The following is an 18,531-nucleotide window of genomic DNA, read 5'->3' as shown; positions in this document are numbered from 1 at the left end:
GCACATCAGTGAGTATACAGAGGAGTACACATCAGGCCTTGGTGGACTCAGGGTGTAACAAAACCACCATCCATCAAAGACTGATTCAAAGCAGGGCATTGGAAAATGCATGATTGTTAAAAGTGAAGTGTGTGCACAGGGATGTTGATGAGTATCCTCTGGTACCAGTCATTATTAAACTTTGGGGGCAAAAGCATAGAGTAGAGACAGTGGTTAGTCCTCATCTCACCTGGGTTTCAGGCATTAGTAAGAGAAATGTTTGTGGATGGGTCCTGCAGGAGCAAGGCATGGTGTGAAATGTACTCACTGTTGGCTGGGGAGGTTGTGCTGGGACCATCGATGTCAGCTCCGGGGAACAAGGGGACACAGTGGGGGGGGGGGGGGGGGCTCTGCCCCTCCACCCTTTGCGAGGATTCCCCTCAGGGATTTGCCCTTGGAGCAGTCACGTGACGCGACCCTGAGGCATGCCTTTGACCAAGTGAGACTCAATAGGGCCTTTCGCACCACGGGAAACTTTTCATAGTTCCTGAACTAATTGTGGAACTACCCACTTTTTGGTGTTTTCGCACCTCCGGAACTGGGTGCGATTTTAGTACCGGACTGCCTTTTTCAAGAACCAAATTAGCTCCTACTCCGGAGCAGGGTCTAACCAGCACAACTGGTACTATCTGTGACGTAAGTAGATGTTGATTGGCCAAACGTGTACGAAAACGCCCTCACACGTCATGATTTAAAATGCCGTGTAAACATACTGTAGTGTCAACTTATTTCGCAAGTATGTTTACGTTGTTCTTCTTTGATTCTTTGATTCCGTTGTTGAACGCAGAGCATAAATGATGTCGCTGTCAACCGGATACGTCACTTCCTAGTGCCCACTGTTGGTGCGAATGCAACCCTTTAAACGGTACTGGGAAATAGTTCGTGCAAAATCGCCCAGTACTTTAGTACTGTAAATTTAGTTCTGGAACTAAAGTGGTGCGATGCCATGGCTCTTTGCAACATCTCGGCAGGCAGCATTGCAGAGGACCTCTTCCAGGTTATCTCCTGGTGGGCTGGTCGAATGGTTTAATCAAATGCTTAAAAATATGATTTGTAGGTTTATTCACAATGAAATTGGGATAAGAGGATTGAACCCTTGTTGTCTGCAGTACGAGAGGTCCCACAAGCCTCCATGGGCTTCTCCCCATTCAAACTATATTACGGACAAAAGCTTGTGGCGTCTTAGACATCATTAGGCAAAATTGGAAAATTACTACATTCTGGACCTGAGAGCAAAAGGTCACACAGCCAGTTGGAGAAGTCGCTTATGAGGACAGGCAAACAGACAGAGGTGATGGACTTCAAATATACCATCTCAATCTCCTGAAACCGTGGAGAGGGGTGGTTCCTGTGGTTCTGGCAATGGTGGTTCCTGAGAGGGAGGAGCTGGGATCAGAGGTAAATCTAAAAGTTGTGGCCCAATTCACCCCGGTCCCCTGTGCAGAACACCTCTCACCATTTCAGAGTGCACAGGTTGCAAAGGGAATTCTCCTATGTGTTTTTGCCTCTACCTGGTTGCATGTAGCTCATAGAGCACCTCATCAAGTCTCTTCCAGGTGTGGTGGTACTCAAAAAATGTGGTTCGGGATGAACTCACGGCTATGCTTGGAATGGAAGTAATATAGCAGTCCCACAGTGATTGAAGCAGCCTGGTGGTCTTGGTGCCCAAGGCCAATGGGATGGTCCATTTTTGTGTGGACTTTAGAAAAGTCAGTGCGGTGTCTAAATTTGATGCATACCCAATACCCAGCATGCATTTTTCAACAATGGATTTATAAAACAGATATTGGCAGATTTCCTTAACTCCAATATCTCAAGAAAAAAACTGTCTTTTCCATTCCATTTGGGTTACACCAATTTGTCACCCTTCCGTTTGGTTTGTTTCGAGGCCCAGCATCATTTCAACATCTCATGGACAGAATACTCTGCCCTCACATTGCATATGCTGCTGCTTATTTAGATGACATTATCATTTACAGTAATGATTGGCAGCAGCATTTACAACATCTGAAAGCTGTCCTGAGATCGTAGAGACAGGCAGGACTCACAGCAAAGCAGAATCTCACAGTAAGAGAGACTAAGTACAGCACAATCAAAAAGGAGTGTCTGGCCATTGGCACCCCTTTTACCCTTTGTTCCGATCAGGCCCCACTCCAGTGGCTCCTCTGCATAAATGCCATTGTGCGGATCACTCGTTGATATCTGGCATTTAAGCCATTCAAATTCAAGGTGGTCCACAGGCTAGGGGTACATATGTTGGTGGTCGGTTACCTCTCCTGCCAGGGGGAGTCAGCTGCAGGCCAGATGTCTCCCCGGCTTGAGTCGGGCGGTGGGGGTATGTGGCAGTGGCGGGGTTGAGCATCAGCTGTGGATGGAGAGGAGGAGGGTCGAGCCAGCAGGTAACACGTGATGATTCTCCCTTGCATCTTATTACTGCTAGTCTACTTAGGTGTTTTTTTTTTGTGCTTTCAGGATGGCCATAAAAAGAGAGAGTGATACACTTGACGGCATGTGCAACACACACACACACACCCTATGGAGCGTGAACTTGACCTTGAACAGGGTGAAAGCCAGTGATGGCCCCTTTCTTTGTTGGTTTGTCTTTTTTTATTGAGTTGTTGAAGGTGTGCTGAAAAGCATGGTGCAATTAAACGCAAGCCTGGAGTTCTGCTAAAATCTGTCTCCCAAGTCTTCCTCCATACCCTTACGCACCTACTGGGGCATCCAGACAGCATGCTATAATCCAAACTAGAGGTAATAATATCATAAAATAGTTTTTCTGCATCATGTAGATATTGGATTTCTTATTTTAGCAATATTTTGGGGACAGATGAAAGCTATCCTAGTAATATCTACATGAGCTTCAAATGAAAGACTGGAGTCAATATTTACACCAAGGTCTATTACTGCTGCACATGATGCAACTGAAAGGCCAGCTAGTGTTACTATGTAATCAGAAAGCTTGCTTCTAGCTGCATGTGGTCCTAGTAGAAGTAATTTTGTCTTGTTGGAATTAAGTAGGCGGAAGTTACTCAGCATCCAGTGTCCTTTACACATTCCTCGACATTAAGCTGGTGTCTCTCATCTGGCATTGCTGAAATATACAACTGTGTGTCATCAACACAACAGTGGAAGCTAATACCAGGTTTATGAATAATTGTATGCAGAGGTAGCAAATATAGAGAAAAGAACAGTGTGCCTAGAACTCTACTTTTCTATGCATAGAGCACTCACCATTTACATCTCCAAAATGATAATGATCAGGCAAATAAGGCCTGAGGCAGGAGAGGGATGTTCACTTAACTCTATGGTGTCAAAACCTGCACAAGCAAGGAGACACAACCCTGATCAGAGGCCAGTAGTAGGTCATATACCACTTTAACTAGCACTGTCTCAGTACTGTGATGAGGCCTAAATTCTGACTGATAGATTTCATTAATGTTTTTCCTATGCAAGTATGAGCATAACTGCTATGCTGCAAACTTTTCTTGGATCTTGGAGATAAAGGGGACATTTGCCTATAGTTGGACAGCTGGCAAGGATCAAGATTGGGTTTTTTTAATCAGGGCTGTGATAACTGCTAATTTAAATGATTTAGGTACATAGCCAGTGCAAAGGAAGAATTGATTATTTAGTAGAAGAGGTTTGTTTGTTTCTGGTATTATTTGTTTGAAGAAACATGTAGGTAAGGGATCTAATACACAAGATGATGGTTTTGATAAGGAAATTAATGAAATTAATTTAATTAAATTTCATTAAATTAATTTATTAAAGGATTTCCTAAGATGGCGCACTAAGTAAGGCTGCCTATGTTAGTGCTTGCAACCCACACTGCAATTTTTGTGTATTTTATCTTGTTTTTTGCACTGTTACTGAGTTAGCCCACAGACATATAGACTTTACTCACCACTCTATCTCCCGTTTTCATCCTGACCCCGACTGGCCTTTGGAGATCACTGTGAGCCAGGTAAACAATAGATTTACTTACCTGAGACAATGGCAACGATGACAAGGAAAAAGAACCGGCATGAGGAACCGGGTACGAGCCAGGGCACACACCACACCAATGCCCAGCATATTGTTAGCTAATATCCAATCCATTGACAACAAACTGGATGACCTTAGAGCCTGGATACAGTTCCAGCGAGGCTTCTGGGACTGCAATGCTCTTTGTCTCACCGAGACATGGCTCACTACACTACTGGGACATTTGACTACTACAAACATCGCACCTGGAAGCAGCACTGGTGTTTATCGGTGACATTAACAAGGCTAATTTTAAAAAAAATCATGCTGGATTTTTATCAACACATAACCTGCAGTACACAGTTAGAAAGGACACTGGATCAATATTACACAAAACAGAGACTGCTATTAGGCAATAAAAACACTGCCACTTGGTAAGTCTGACCATGCCTGCATTTTACTGCTCCCAAAATATAATGTGGCGCTGGCCTGAACAATCACAAGCCACACTACAAGACTCGCTGGAGGACGCAGACTGGGAGATGTTCCAGCGCAGCTCTGATGACATCAGCAAGCTTACAGCAGCGCTGCTTGGTTATACAGAGTTTCTGTTAGGAGGGACTATTCCCACATCTGCAAACTGTTACAGACTACAAACCCAAGCCCCCCACCATAAATAATGGCAGTGCCTCCCTAGCCAATGACTTGAATATCTTCTATTCACGGTTTGAGTTTACCAGCACCAACACAGACCAGGAAAACCATTAGTATGAACCATCAGGTCTAGCTGGGGAAGAGGAAAGACTGGTCATTTCAGAGCTGGATATGAGGAAAGTGATGCACAAAATTAACACCAGAAAAGCATATGGCCTGGACAACATCCCCAGATGTATACTAAAAGTCTGTGCTAACAAACTAGCACCAGTCTTTTTCACCATTTTAACCTCTCCCTCAACCCCACAAGTCCTCCACCATTATTCCTGTCCCCAAAACCCCTGTGCCGAATGACTGCTGTCCTGTAGCACTCACTTATATTGTGATGAAGTGTTTTGAAAAGCTGGTCAGAGCCTACATCTGCTCCTTCTTCCCCAGCTGCCTAGACCCATTAAAGTTTGTATATCGGTCCTAGAAGCCCACAGAAAACACCATCAACCATACCCTACACACTGCCCTCTCCCACCTGAACCAGAGGAAAGGAAACTACTGTTTGTGGATTACAGCTCCGCCTTTAACAGCATCCTCCCCTCATACTTCTGCAAAAAGCTCCAGAATCTGGGGCTGAACTCCATCTGCCACTGGATTCTGGACTTCCTGACCGGACTGAACACCTGGGGTGGATGTTAAATCATACATCCTCCACACTCGCCCTCAGCACTGGAGCCCTCTGCTGTGCTCCCTCTACACAGCATCCTCAGCCCCCTGCTGTGCTCCCTCTACACCAGTGACTGCATGGCCACACAGAGCTCCAACAAGTTGGTGAATTTTACCGATGATGCATTGGTGGTAGGCACTAAGAACGACGAGAAGGCCTACTTAGAGGAAGTGGATGTCCTCTCCACATGGTGTCAAAAGAGCAGTCTCTCCCTGAATGTCACCAAGATTAAGGAGATGATTATTTGGAGGAAGCAGATGAGTAACTACAGCCCCCTGATGATCAACTCGGCCACAGTCTACCATCTACGATGCCTGGCCAGGCTCAAGGTCTCCCTCAGGGTGATGAGGGCTTTCTTCACTGGGACTGTGAGTGTCTTCTCACAGGGAGCATCACTGCCTGGTTTGGAGGCACCACGGCCCAGGACCAAAAGGCACTGTGCAGAGTAGTGAGGACAGCAGAGAAGGCCATCGGGACTTCTCTCCCCTGCATCACAAACATCTACAACCAATGATGCAAGACCAGGGCCACAAGGATTGTCAAAGACTTTCATCAACCTAGACACAGTCTCTTCCAGTGTTCCCATCAGGGAAGTGCTATCAGGTCACCGAACAGACTCACCGAAACTTGGCAATTGAAAACTGGAAAAAGACCAGGTGATTTTTCTTTCTAATCATCAACTCTCCAGTTTGGTTGAGTCTGTGCCCATGATAGCCTTAGATTCCCGTTCTTGGCTGACAGGAGTGGAACCCAATGTGGTCTTCTGCTGTTGTAGCCCATCAACATCAAGGTTTGATGTTTTGTGCATGCTTAACCAGTCTGGTCATTTTCCTCTGACCTTTCTTATCAACAAGGCATTTCCACCTACATAACTGTCACTCAATCAATGTTTTCTGTTTTTCGCACCACTCTGCCTAAACTCTAGAGACAATTGTGTGTGTTTATGAAATACTCAAACCCATCTGGCACCAACAAACATGCCAAGGTTAAAGTAAGATCACATTTTTTTCCACATTCTGATATTTGATGTGAACGTTAACTGAAGCTCTTGCCCTGTATGTGCATGATTTTATGCATTGCACTGCTACCACATGATTGGCTGATTAGATAACTGCATGAATGTGAAGATGTACAGGTGTTCCTAATAAAGTGGACAGTGAGTGTATGTAACTATATCTGAGAGGACTAGCTTAATTTAATGCTACATATTAATTTGCTTTAATCCAAATTTCATTTACAATAAGTGCTTTAGATGCAAGAGATCTAATATTTAACAGTCCTAGCTTCAGATCAAATCATGCTGGCTGTGCATTCAGTATGATCTTATTTCATGTTAATTAGGTTACTTACACAAACTTTTTGAGTGTTTCTACATTTTCTTTTAGCTCGGGGAACAGACACAGTCTCAGTATGGTGGAACCTGAGTGACAATTCAAGGCAGCTAGCAGATGGTCAGTTTAGCCTGCTTGTCTGCTCCCTGGCCTTGGCTCTGGACTTTCACTGAGTAAACAGGCCTGTTCTTTGACGATGAGCTATGCTGCAAGAAATGGGAGCAGCACCTCCCCAATTGGGATGGATATGGTTCTGCCCTAACAGGCCAGCCTTGCCTTCAAAATTACTCTAATTATTAAAAAAGCCCACATTGTTTTCTGAACACCACCTGCATAACTTGGGGTAGACTTCATCGCCACACCACACTGGGATGGAGCCAGAGAATACTACTGCATTGGACATCGCATTCACTAATTTACAAACCTCTACAATGTTACTCTTAGTAACTTCTGACTGACAAAAGTGTATATCCTTATCTTCTATGTGAATAACCACCTTTGAAAACCTATACTTGTGTAAGACCCTAAGATTACCTGCTCTGCCTGGCACCCTGGCTCCCAGCACACATCTAACTATCGCTGCTAATGCCACTGAAGTCCCAGCTAATTTCATGTGCCGTAAGTCTCCTATAATAGGACCTCTATCAGGCTTCTCAGCGGATGCTTCACTGAGGAGAGCAAATCTGTTGATGAAGCATTGATGGAGTGGTGGTCCCATTGGTGAGCCTTAGCAATGGCTTTGTGATCATGCCACTTTGTCACCACCTATTTGCCCCTCTGTGAGGGCTCTAATTCTGTATCTGGATGCGCACCTCTAATGCTGCAATTTTCTCGGTCAGAGGGCTAACTAATATAGATTTATCACAAATAAAGCTACAGTATTACTAAGGACTAAACAGCCTACATTCAACACACTGAACAAGCTGAAAGTTTGCCATGTTAAATGTACCTAGGTCAAGATTATTTTAGGCAGAGCTGATCTGGATGGTCTCCGCTTGCTGTCTTTAGACAAAAAAATGGGAATGAGAATCTGGCAGAAGAAGAAAGTGAAAAACACAATAAAAGAAAATGATAGCACAAAATTATTGATGAAAAAAATTGTATAGTTTAAACACTGACATAGGCAACTCTCAGCAAATGATTTGTGAAAAGGATAAAGATAGAAAAGGATATTGATATGGCTACACAGAGTCATCTTCTCCCTGGAATTTCATATACTCTTTTCCTTTAGTCTGTATAAATGCACTTAACTAGTTAAGTTAAATTATGTTAGCCTAGGTTTCTGAGCTACCAAACATGGGACCAAGCAAGCGCACTGGGGCTTTCACCAGTTTTCTGGTGGGCTAGCTAATGAATTGGTCATTAATTTACCCCTGATATACTCTATATGGCCAAAAGTATGTGGACACTTGACCATCCCCCCCATATGAGAGTCTTCCCCAAACTGTTGCCACAAAGTTGGAAGCACACAATTGTCTACAATGTTTCTATATATTGTAGCATTATAATTTTCCATCAACTAAGGGGCCCAAACATATTCTAGCATGACAATGCCCCTGTGCACAAAGTGAAGTCCGTAAAAAGATGTTTTGCCAAGGTTGGTGTGGAAGAACTCGAGTGGCCTGCCCAGAGCCCTGACCTCAACCCCACTGAACACCTTTGGGGTGAACTGGAACACTGACTACACAACAGGCCTCCTCGCATCAGCACCTGACCTCACTAAAGCTCTTGTGGCTGAATGAGCAAATCTCCACAGCCACTTTCCAAAATCTAATGGAAAGCCTTGTGAGGAGATTTCTTCATCCTGACAGGGGCACTTTAATTACTGCAGTCTAACTGTGACCTCGCTCGGAACAGGAGTCAGATAGCTACCTGAATAACACTGGAACACACAGTTGATCAGTCTAGCTACAACATGAGGCCTTTTTAGGAAGGAACACGCTTAAGGAACACGCTTAATTCTATCCTCACTGCACTGAGAGGAGATTTCTTTGTCCTAACAGGGGTGAATTAATTTAACATTTACTGCAGTTTAACACTAGGGAAGCAAACCGAGTTATCACTTTCTATCTATTCACACAGCAAGCTGGCTGAATGCACACACATTAAATGCACATCACACATTAACACATTAGTCTGGTCTTTTCTGTCTCTGATCTATTATCCACAATAACAGAAAAGATACACACCTGTGACTTGGTCAGTGCTTACAATTTAGATTAAACTGCCCGCATCTTCCACCAATATGTAAGGAAATTAGCTGTTTAGGTTAAGCTGATGTATTCTCCACCAAAATATGTAGGAGATTAGCAGATCAGCTCAGAAGGGGAAATTTTGTAAAGTTATTATTTTAATAGCTGATCAACTATTCGTCTAGCGATAAGTTGAAATTAGTGTATTTATTAATTGTGTATGGGATATTACCTCCGTGGCCACCGGCAATAATATCCTAAATATAGTGAAACACTATATTAAGAGCACAGTAACAAGATTGGCAGTTTAAGGCAGTAAATTATAAGCACAGAGACACAAGACACTTGCCCTTTAAAAATCAGATGAGACTTTGTTACTATTTTAAACACAGAAACTAATCTAACACAAACACACGAACACATGCACGCACGCACACACACACACGTAAACAGGGGTGAAAATGGCTTTGAAAAGAGAGTGAATGAAATTCCGAGTTTCTAGCAGTTCTTAGACCAAGACCTGAATGAACCATCAACTTATCAGTTTAATTTAACATTCGCTTCGTTTAGAAGGGCTTTAAACTTGTATTAAATGCACCAGTTCAGCGAGAATCTGGAGGTACCATACTTGCGTTTGTGTTTCCAGGGATTCCCTCGTTGTGTTGTTGTTTGGAAGAAGTTTCCGGCGATGTTGATTGGTCAGCAGTCTGGTTGGCCTTAGGTAGCGTCTCAAAAGACCAATGGGACTGATAAACAGAGTGAGTTGCGAACCCGGCGGAGTCTCGTAGGCGGGTTGCAAAACTTTAACGAATGGTTCACAGCGGTGCGAAGACGAGAGTTGGAGGCTTTGCAGGAACCAGTCTGGATGCGGAGTCTCGGAGCAAGCGTGATCTCCTCGTGATGAACTTGTAAAGCTCTTGGTTGATGAGACTTCCTTCAGATGTGGATGGAGACTCTCTTGAGCTGTTAGTTGAAGAGAACTCCTTGAAAATGTTGGTAGAGACTCCCCGAAGATGTTGATGGACTCTCGCAAAGATGTGTAGGATGAGACTCCAAAGATGTGTTGGATGAGACTCAGAGTTTCCTTTGTGTCAGGGGGTTTTAACCCTTTCCAGTTGGGCTGACCCCAAAGTGTTTGCTCCAATCAGCAGTATCTTGGGGCAGGGTGTAAACTGTATTTTCCTCCTCTGACACAAAAGGGCCTTTCGCACCACTTTAGTTCCAGAACTAAATTTACAGTACTAAAGTACTGGGGCGATTTTGCGCTATTTCCCAGTACTGTTTAAAGGGTTGCATTCGCACCGACAGTGGGCATTAGGAAGTGACGTATGCCGGTCAACAGCGATGTCATTTGTGCACGGCGTTCAACAACAGAAACAAAGAAGAACAAAGTAAACAACCGGAGGATGGAGGACGCTGTGATCGGAGCTGTGTTTTTGTTGTGTCTCGCATCCATCTATCGCTGTTCTGCATACATATGTTTACACAGCGTTTTAAATCATGGCGGGTGAGGGCGTTTTCGTACACGTTTGGCCAATCAACATCTACTTACATCACGGATAGTACCAGTTGTGCTGGTTAGACCCTGCTCCGGAGTAGGAGCTAATTTGGTTCTCGAAAAAGGCAGTCCAGTACTAAAATCGCACCCAGTTCCGGAGGTGCGAAAACGCCAAAAAGTGGGTAGTTCCACAATTAGTTCGGGTACTATGAAAAGGTTCCTTTGGCGCGAAAGGCCCTTAATTAACATTCTGGTCTCTGAGTTATGTGCTTTGCAAACTTGACACAAGGTTAAGTTAGAACTTTGATCAGGAATTTTGTAACATGCATGTAATACATTGTACTCAACTTCACGTTATACCAACCCTTAGGAAATTCAATAGCGATCACACACATACCAAACATGACATACCTGCTGTTATTGATACACTCACGAACACTATGATCCCTGTTAAATGATCAAAAGCATCATAGTGACCTGGTGGCTATAAGCATGATACATATATGGAATTACATTAAAAGAGGCAACGAGTTTTCAAACTATGGTGCATCATCTTAAAAGTCATTGTCCTTACAGGAGATGTAAAGTAGCCTTATGTAGTCTGTTAAAGCTGGGTTCTGTGGAATGTGTGAAAGGTGGTGAACTTTGTGTTCCTGGGGAGAACAAAGGTCTCATTCCATGAGGGTCCTTGGTTGAGTCCCAGAGAGAACATACACATCGGGTAGCAGGCCTACATACACATACACACACACGCACACACACACACGCTGATCTGAATAACTACATGTGAAACTGAATGGAGGACAGTGTACATGGCATTTGGTACATTAACCATTCACAGGATGTTTTTTTTTCTTCTGCATATGCTAGAGGAGCTCTCCTCTTGAAAGCCTTAAAATCTAGCACAGTGCAACATGTTCTTGCATGGCTGGAACTGTCAGGTTGATTGTGTAATATCCTCAGAAAGATCTGCACTAACCACAGCACAAATCTCTCAAATCTGAAGAATACTTATGTGTATAATTCTGACCAAGCTGAATGTTTTTGATCAAACATTACTTTTGTGCTTTATCAAAAAAGAAAGTAATATAAAAGAGTCTGAATGGAAGGGGATTGGAATAATGCAGTGTAGTGATTAGTGTTTTATGGACCTTCTCTCTTGTCCACAGAGAGCTCTTTTGATCCATGTCTGTTTGAACTCTCCCCAGCTTTCTGCTCGTAGCTGAATGTCTATTAAAATATGAAGGCACCAAATGGGTGCTTGTCTTGTGAAGAAACTAATAGTCATTCTTAATGAGTTGAGAAGGCTTTCTTTTGTTTCCTTTCTTTTCCCACAAATTTTGAAATATAGAATAATGCAGGAATCATTTGAAGTTCAATGGGTGCTGCTCACTCAGTTCAGTCAGCTTGACCACTAAGTTCCGAGCTCTATAGACAGTCAGACAGTGCAGCCAACACAGTTGTTCTAGGAAATGATTGTGGGCAAATTCCAGCAAAGTGATCTGCCCCTGTTTGGGCATTTCAGAACACAGAATTACATCATTTTCGACCTCCATGCATTTGAGGTGCAAAGTGGAGGATAAAACATGGACAACTCCATGTTCATCTTTTCTTAGCAACAAGCTAGCCAGCTAACTGTGATGAGTGATGTATACTTTCCTCCTCAAACAAATATCTGTATAGTCAGTGTTATAAAACATGTAGTTCTGATCCACTTATTTGATTCAATAAGCGGTGTTCCAAGAGTGCATATATTTAGTATACCTGCACTGGGACGTTTCACTGTTTGTATCACTCTGCTCATCTGTGTTCACCACATAAATTTCCAATTCTAGCTATAGTTTGTTGCTACGGTAGAGGTCATCATCAGCAGACATGGCAAACGATACATTTTTCATAATTGTAACTTTTGACTTTATATATGAAAGCTCATCCAATGAAGATAAAACGGAAGAAGGGAAACCAATTTCACCAGATGCACCTTTAACAGGAATGTACAAATCAATGTGAACTAGCTAGCCAACAGGCTATAAAGTGAGTGTAGCTTCTTCGGGATCTACACTCACCATACACTTTTTTTAGGAACCTATACACCTGCACATTCATGCAGTTATCCAATCAGCCAATCATGTGGCAGTAGCGCAATACAAAAAATCATGCAGTTACAGGTCAAGGGCTTCAGTTAATTTTCATATCAGTAACTCAAATAAGCACTCTTTACAACAGTGGTGAAATGCATCTCAGCATGCACAAAACATCAAACCTTGAGGTGGATGGGCTACAACAGCAGAAGACCACATTGGGTTCCACACCTGTCAGCCAAGAACAGGAATTTGAGGCTATCATGGGCACAGGTTCATTGAAATTGGACAGATTAGGAAAAAAAAACTGGACAAGATTAGGGAAAAAAAATCACAATTCCAGTCTTCAACTGTCCATTTTCAGTGAGACTGTGCCCCCTCACATTCATGTAGGGCAGAGTAGGACAAACAATAACAATAAAATTCCTGTATCACTGATAATTAAAATTGTGCATCTTGGAACCTCATACTAAATTATAGGTAATGAGCTTTAGTATCAAAGATGCAAATGTGGCTGTTTATCAGCTTGTTAGTCCTATAAATAAATAAACAGGCACTTTTGCTCTATTCAAAGATGCTTGAATATAATCACACATTTTTATTACAAAATTTCATATCAACAGTAAAGCACACCCGGTGTGATTTTATTCATCTTTCATATTTTATTCATCTTTCAATGTTTTGGTTCTATGAAATAAGGCTTTGTCCATTTATTCAGAATGGAAACTTGAGTCACCTATGTTTATAAATAGAGCTTTAATTAAATCTGACCTTTGCAAGTACTAAATAAATAAGAATTTACCCCCAAGTAGAGTTGATCTAAATACCTGCAGAGGAGGTTGGAAAAAGGTTTAGTTTTTTACCTGATTTTGACCCTGAATATCTTTATAAAGAAAAACAGAGCATACCTATGTACATCTACATGATACCTTTAAAAATAGAGAAAGAACACTGAAAGACAACCTGCTGTGCCATCCACTGTTGAATTTGCAGCTACCCCAGACATGAGCACAAAACTCAGCTTTACTGAAATTTTTACCCATTTACTTCCTCGGATCTTGAATAACTAAATGTATATGAGGGTAAATTGAGGCATGCCATATGCATATGACATGTAAATAAGGTACTGCTGGGTAGATGCTTGTGTCCACACAGCTCAAGCTGATTAATCATTTATTCTCAAATCACTGCCTACAACTACTTCATGAATCAGATGCCAATTTGTTCAAACTCCCTTCCAATGTCTCATGTTTTCCAAGCAAGCAGTAAAAAGAAAAGAACCTTTTAGGTTTTTCCAGAACATTTAAGTCAGTGGAGGTTCAGGCTCTTATTTAGTAATTGGAGGAATATCAAGTTCAAATCTCTGGCCTTCCAGAGAGCCACTGTTGGGCCCTGATTAAGCCTCATAAGCCTCAACTGCTTTGATCCTCTCTCTTTATTACACAGAGTGTTGCTTTTGCAAATGAATATTTAACTTTCTATCAATAAATGTGGCCAAGAACTGCCTATAGGAAGAGGCTTGTTTGACTTACATTACAAAGAGCCAACCACATTTACATACCACTGACTGTTTTTGTAAAACTCTAACTCTTTAAACTTTTATTTGCTTGTTTATTTTATTTATGACAATGTTCAATACTAAAGGTTCTATACAAATAAAAATTTAATAGAATTGACCTGAAAAACCTTTAACAGTGGGATTTAATTTTTTTTTTTACAACCCAGTGGCTATACCTTGCCCATCGTGTCACATTGTTCAAAAGCCCCCCAAAAAATCCTGTTTACTATAGTTTTTTAAAAGCAATAAGTGTTAATTTATTGCATTACTTCATGCAAAGCAATACACTAGTATTCCCACATGTGAACATAACTGAGCTTTTAAACATGTTGGATGATCTGATATCCTACATTAATACCACATTAATTGTACGTAGTATAGATGATATTATTTTAGATACATGGCTGTTGAGCTGTGCTGTTTGAAAGTGTTTGGAGCAGGTGGTAAAATAAGTAAAGCAAGTTACATTTCGGTTATTTACTGGAATACCATGTTAAGAAGGGGTTATATATACATACACACACACACACACACATATACACTGCTCAAAAAAATGAACACTTTTTAATCAGAGTATAGCATCAAGTCAATTAAACTCCTGGGATATTGATCTGGTCAGTTAAGTAGCAGAGGAGGATGTTAATCAGTTTCAGCTGCTTTGGTGTTAATGAAATTAACAACAGGTGCACTAGATGGGCAACAATGAGACGACCCCCAAAACAGGAATGGTTTTACAGGCGGAGGCCACTGACATTTTTTTCCCTACTCATCTTTTCTGACTGTTTTTCGTTTGGCTAGGGTCAGTGTCACTACTGGTAGCATGAGGTGATACCTGGACCCTACAGAGGTTGCACAGGCAGTCCAACTCCTCCAGGATAGCACATCAAAACGTGCCATTGCCAAAAGGTTTGCTGTGTCTCCCAGCACAGTCTCAAGAGCATGGAGGAGATTCCAGGAGACAGGAGAGCTGGACAGGGCCGTAGAAGGTCCTTAACCCATCAGCAGGACTGGTATCTGCTCCTTTGTGCAAGGAGGAACAGGATGAGTACTGCCAGAGCCCTACAAAATGACCTCCAGCAGGCCACTGGTGTGAATGTCTCTGACCAAACAATCAGAAACAGACTTCATGAGGGTGGCCTGACGGTCCGACATCCTCTAGTGGACCCTGTGCTTACTGCCCGGCACTGTGGAGCTCGATTGGCATTTGCCATTGAACACCAGAATTGGCAGGTCCGCCACTGGCGCCCTGTGCTTTTCACAGATGAGAGCAGGTTCACCCTGAGCACATGTGACAGATGTGAAAGGGTCTGGAGAAGATGTGGAGAACATTATGCTGCCTGTAACATCGTTCAGCATGACCGGTTTGGTGGTGGGTCAGTGATGGTCTGGGGAGGCATATCCATGGAGGGACGCACAGATCTCTAAAGGCTAGGCAATGGCACCCTGACTGCCATTAGGTATCAGGATGAAATCCTTGGACCCATTGTCAGACCCTACGCTGGTGCAGTGGGTCCTGGGTTCCTCCTGGTGCACGACAATGCCCAGTCTCATGTGGCGAGAGTATGCAGGCAGTTCCTGGAGGATGAAGGAATTGATACCATCGAATGGCCCCCAGGCTCACCTGACCTAAATCCAATAGAACACCTCTGGGACATTATGTTTCAGTCCGACGCCGTCAGGTTGCACCTCAGACTGTCCAGGAGCTCAGTGATGCCCTGGTCCAGATCTGGGAGGAAATACCCCAGGACACCATCCATCGTCTCATTAGGAGCATACCCTGACATTGTCAGGCATGCATACATGCACGTGGGGGCCATACAATCTACTGAGTACCATTTTGAGTTGCTGCAATGAAATTTCAGCAAAACGGACTAGTCTGCTGCATAATTTTTTCACTTTGATTTTCGGAGCGTCTTTGAATTCAGCCCTCTGTAGGTTGATAATTTTCATTTCCATCAAACGATGTGGCATTCTTTCGTTCCTAACACATTACCCATTCCATATCAGTGTAGATATCCAGCATGACAAAGTGTTTCTTTAATTTTTTTGATAATTTATATATATATTTATATATATAAAACCCCTTCTTAAGGTGGTGGTTCAAATATGATTAAACAAGAGCCTAGGCTACCGGCAGTTGAGTGGTGAGCTGGCTGGAATTTGCTGTTTACCAAACAAGACAAAACTTTTATAATAATTTTATAATTTATAATGTACATAAACGTATTACAAAATGTAATAAATGCAACACACTATGAACAGCCAAACCTCACATACTTTGGGCCCTATACCGCTTAGAGTATAGTGAGTCTCCAAAATGGTGGAGCACTTCTGTCTCTGTGGAGCGGGAAAAAACCAGGTTACTACTTCTTCCTTCCATCTCCCTCACGTAACACAAAACAGTACAATGTAACCTTTATCAAACTAAATGCTTGATTGGCCAGGAGTACTACACCTTTGTTTAAGAAAACATTACATTGGTTATGAAATAAAATATAAAAATGAAACAAGGCATTCTGGTTAATGTAGATTCAGTGACATGTAAACAAAATAAAATAAGTGCGTTTCAACATTCTTGGCTTTATTATATCAAATACACAACACATTTTAGGGGTCCCTATACGCTCCCCCCAACAAAAATCAAGTATGCCCCCATGCTGGTCAGGATAAACACTACCCAACACTTAAATGGAGTCCATTGGTTTAAAGTACAGCTCTACTACTACACACATTACACAATGCTCTAGCATTGCACCACCCAGCATGCAAACTGTTATAGCCACCAGAAAGATACAGTGTGTCTGTAGCTACAATATTAACACTACAGCACCTGGATATATACAGATTCAATATGTGGCAATCCCAGTGTATCATGGGTAAATCTGGTATTAGGCTTTCTGTCCCTGCTTGTTCTGTGCACCATAGGAGGCACTACATCTATCTGAACTTCAAGACCCTCATCAGCAGTAGCAGTAGTCTGAAAGGTACTTTCCTGACTTACAGCCATTACATTATCAGTTACTTCAGCACTTCAGTCATCGACAACCTCAGGTTGGACACCAGAAAGTTCACTCTGAAATGGAACTGTTGGAACCTCTGAACAGTGTGAGAATCATGGGACTCTGCAGATTCTACCTCCATTATAGGAGGTGCACTCTGTGACTCCTCTGTCACTTGAGGAGAAACCTTCACCACAATAACAGCATAACAACCAAACTCAGACTCAGAATATGAAGAATTACATTCTCTTTGAGAGGTGTCAGATAAAAGTTGTGAAGTCTCTAACTCAACAGTCTTGTGCTTCTCCTTTCTACGCCCCAGGTGTGAAGTCTCTAACTCAACAATCCAGGTGCTTCTCCTTTCTACGCCCCAGAGTTCTAGGTGAAGGAATAGGTCTGGTGTCTACTTGGGGACGCAACCTGACTGCCTGTCCCAAAGGCACTATATGATACAAATGACACTGCCTGGCCAACCACCACCAACAGGCCTCAAACGTTACATCGGAATATCTGGCAATTGACTTTCCACATCATAGGGGTTAGCACTCCACCTATCCGCAAACTTTTGTTTTCGCTTTAAACCAAGGTTCCGAATCAAAACTCTATCTCCAGAGTTTAAACTATGGTAGTGGACTTTCTGATCATACCTCTCTTTATTACTCTGATTCATCTTTACAGCAGTGGCTTGAGCTAACTGATAAGCTGCTTGTAATTTCTGCCTCATTTTTGACACATACTTCAAGTATGACAGATTAGGTATCATCAGTAGAAACACCAAAACACACATCAACAGGTAATCTGACCTCCCTACCAACATAAGAAAATATGGTGAATCACCAGTAGCCTCGTTGGAGGTACAATTGTATGCATGAACTAGATGCACTATGTGCTGACTCCACTTACATTTCTGACTAGGCTCAAGGGTACCCAGCATGTCCAACAGTCATGCTACACCACTCCTGTGCACGCATCATTTCTCTGGGCAGCTTGGAGCTCACTTAGAATAAGCACAGGTGACTGGTCTGCAACTAATGCAGTAGCATGAGAGTAGGCCTTAGGAACAGCAGACACGTATTTCTATCTGTTGTACTGCACATGGATAAGATATATAATCCGCTCTTTCCTCTGCAGGCAGAGCACAGCTAGATCTTCAGCTGGTTGGGTATGTGGACGTGTGGACAATGCATCAGCATCAGTGTTCTTTCCATCTGGCCTGTATTTCAGACTGAAGTCAAGGCTGACAACCAACAGTGACCAGAGGAAATTGGTTTTGCTGACTTCAAAAACTTCGGGCGTAGCCCTTCATCATGCTCTTGATACAAAACACCTCCAAGTCCATCCAGGCTTGCGTCCACATAGACATAGGGTTTTTGTACATCTGCAAAGGCTAACACCGGAGCCTGAGTCAAACAAGTCTTGAGGGTTTGAAAGGCAATATCACACTGGGTAGTCCGTTGAGACCCAAAAAGTTCAGAGGACTTGGTGTTGCTCACAG

At 42.7% G+C, this 18,531-nt stretch overlaps 1 protein-coding gene across 12 annotated transcripts in view; it reads left to right on the top strand.

The window, feature by feature from the left end:
- Window positions 1–18,531, top strand: part of kaznb (kazrin, periplakin interacting protein b) — a 153,642-nt gene that overhangs the window by 91,966 nt on the left and 43,145 nt on the right. For 2 of the 12 annotated variants that reach the window (XM_026935671.3, XM_053227060.1), the window contains one exon: window positions 18,168–18,531. The exons of 9 other annotated variants lie outside the window; for them this stretch is intronic. The gene's annotated coding sequence lies outside the window, so the exon portion shown is untranslated. One more of the 12 variants, XM_053227058.1, reaches the window with a different exon arrangement.

The sequence above is a fragment of the Pangasianodon hypophthalmus genome, chromosome 20 (genome assembly GCF_027358585.1).
Source record: "Pangasianodon hypophthalmus isolate fPanHyp1 chromosome 20, fPanHyp1.pri, whole genome shotgun sequence".
Taxonomy (NCBI): Eukaryota; Metazoa; Chordata; class Actinopteri; order Siluriformes; family Pangasiidae; genus Pangasianodon; species Pangasianodon hypophthalmus.
Note: the sequence above shows the minus strand (reverse complement) of the source record. Positions and strands in the feature narration are given on the sequence as shown.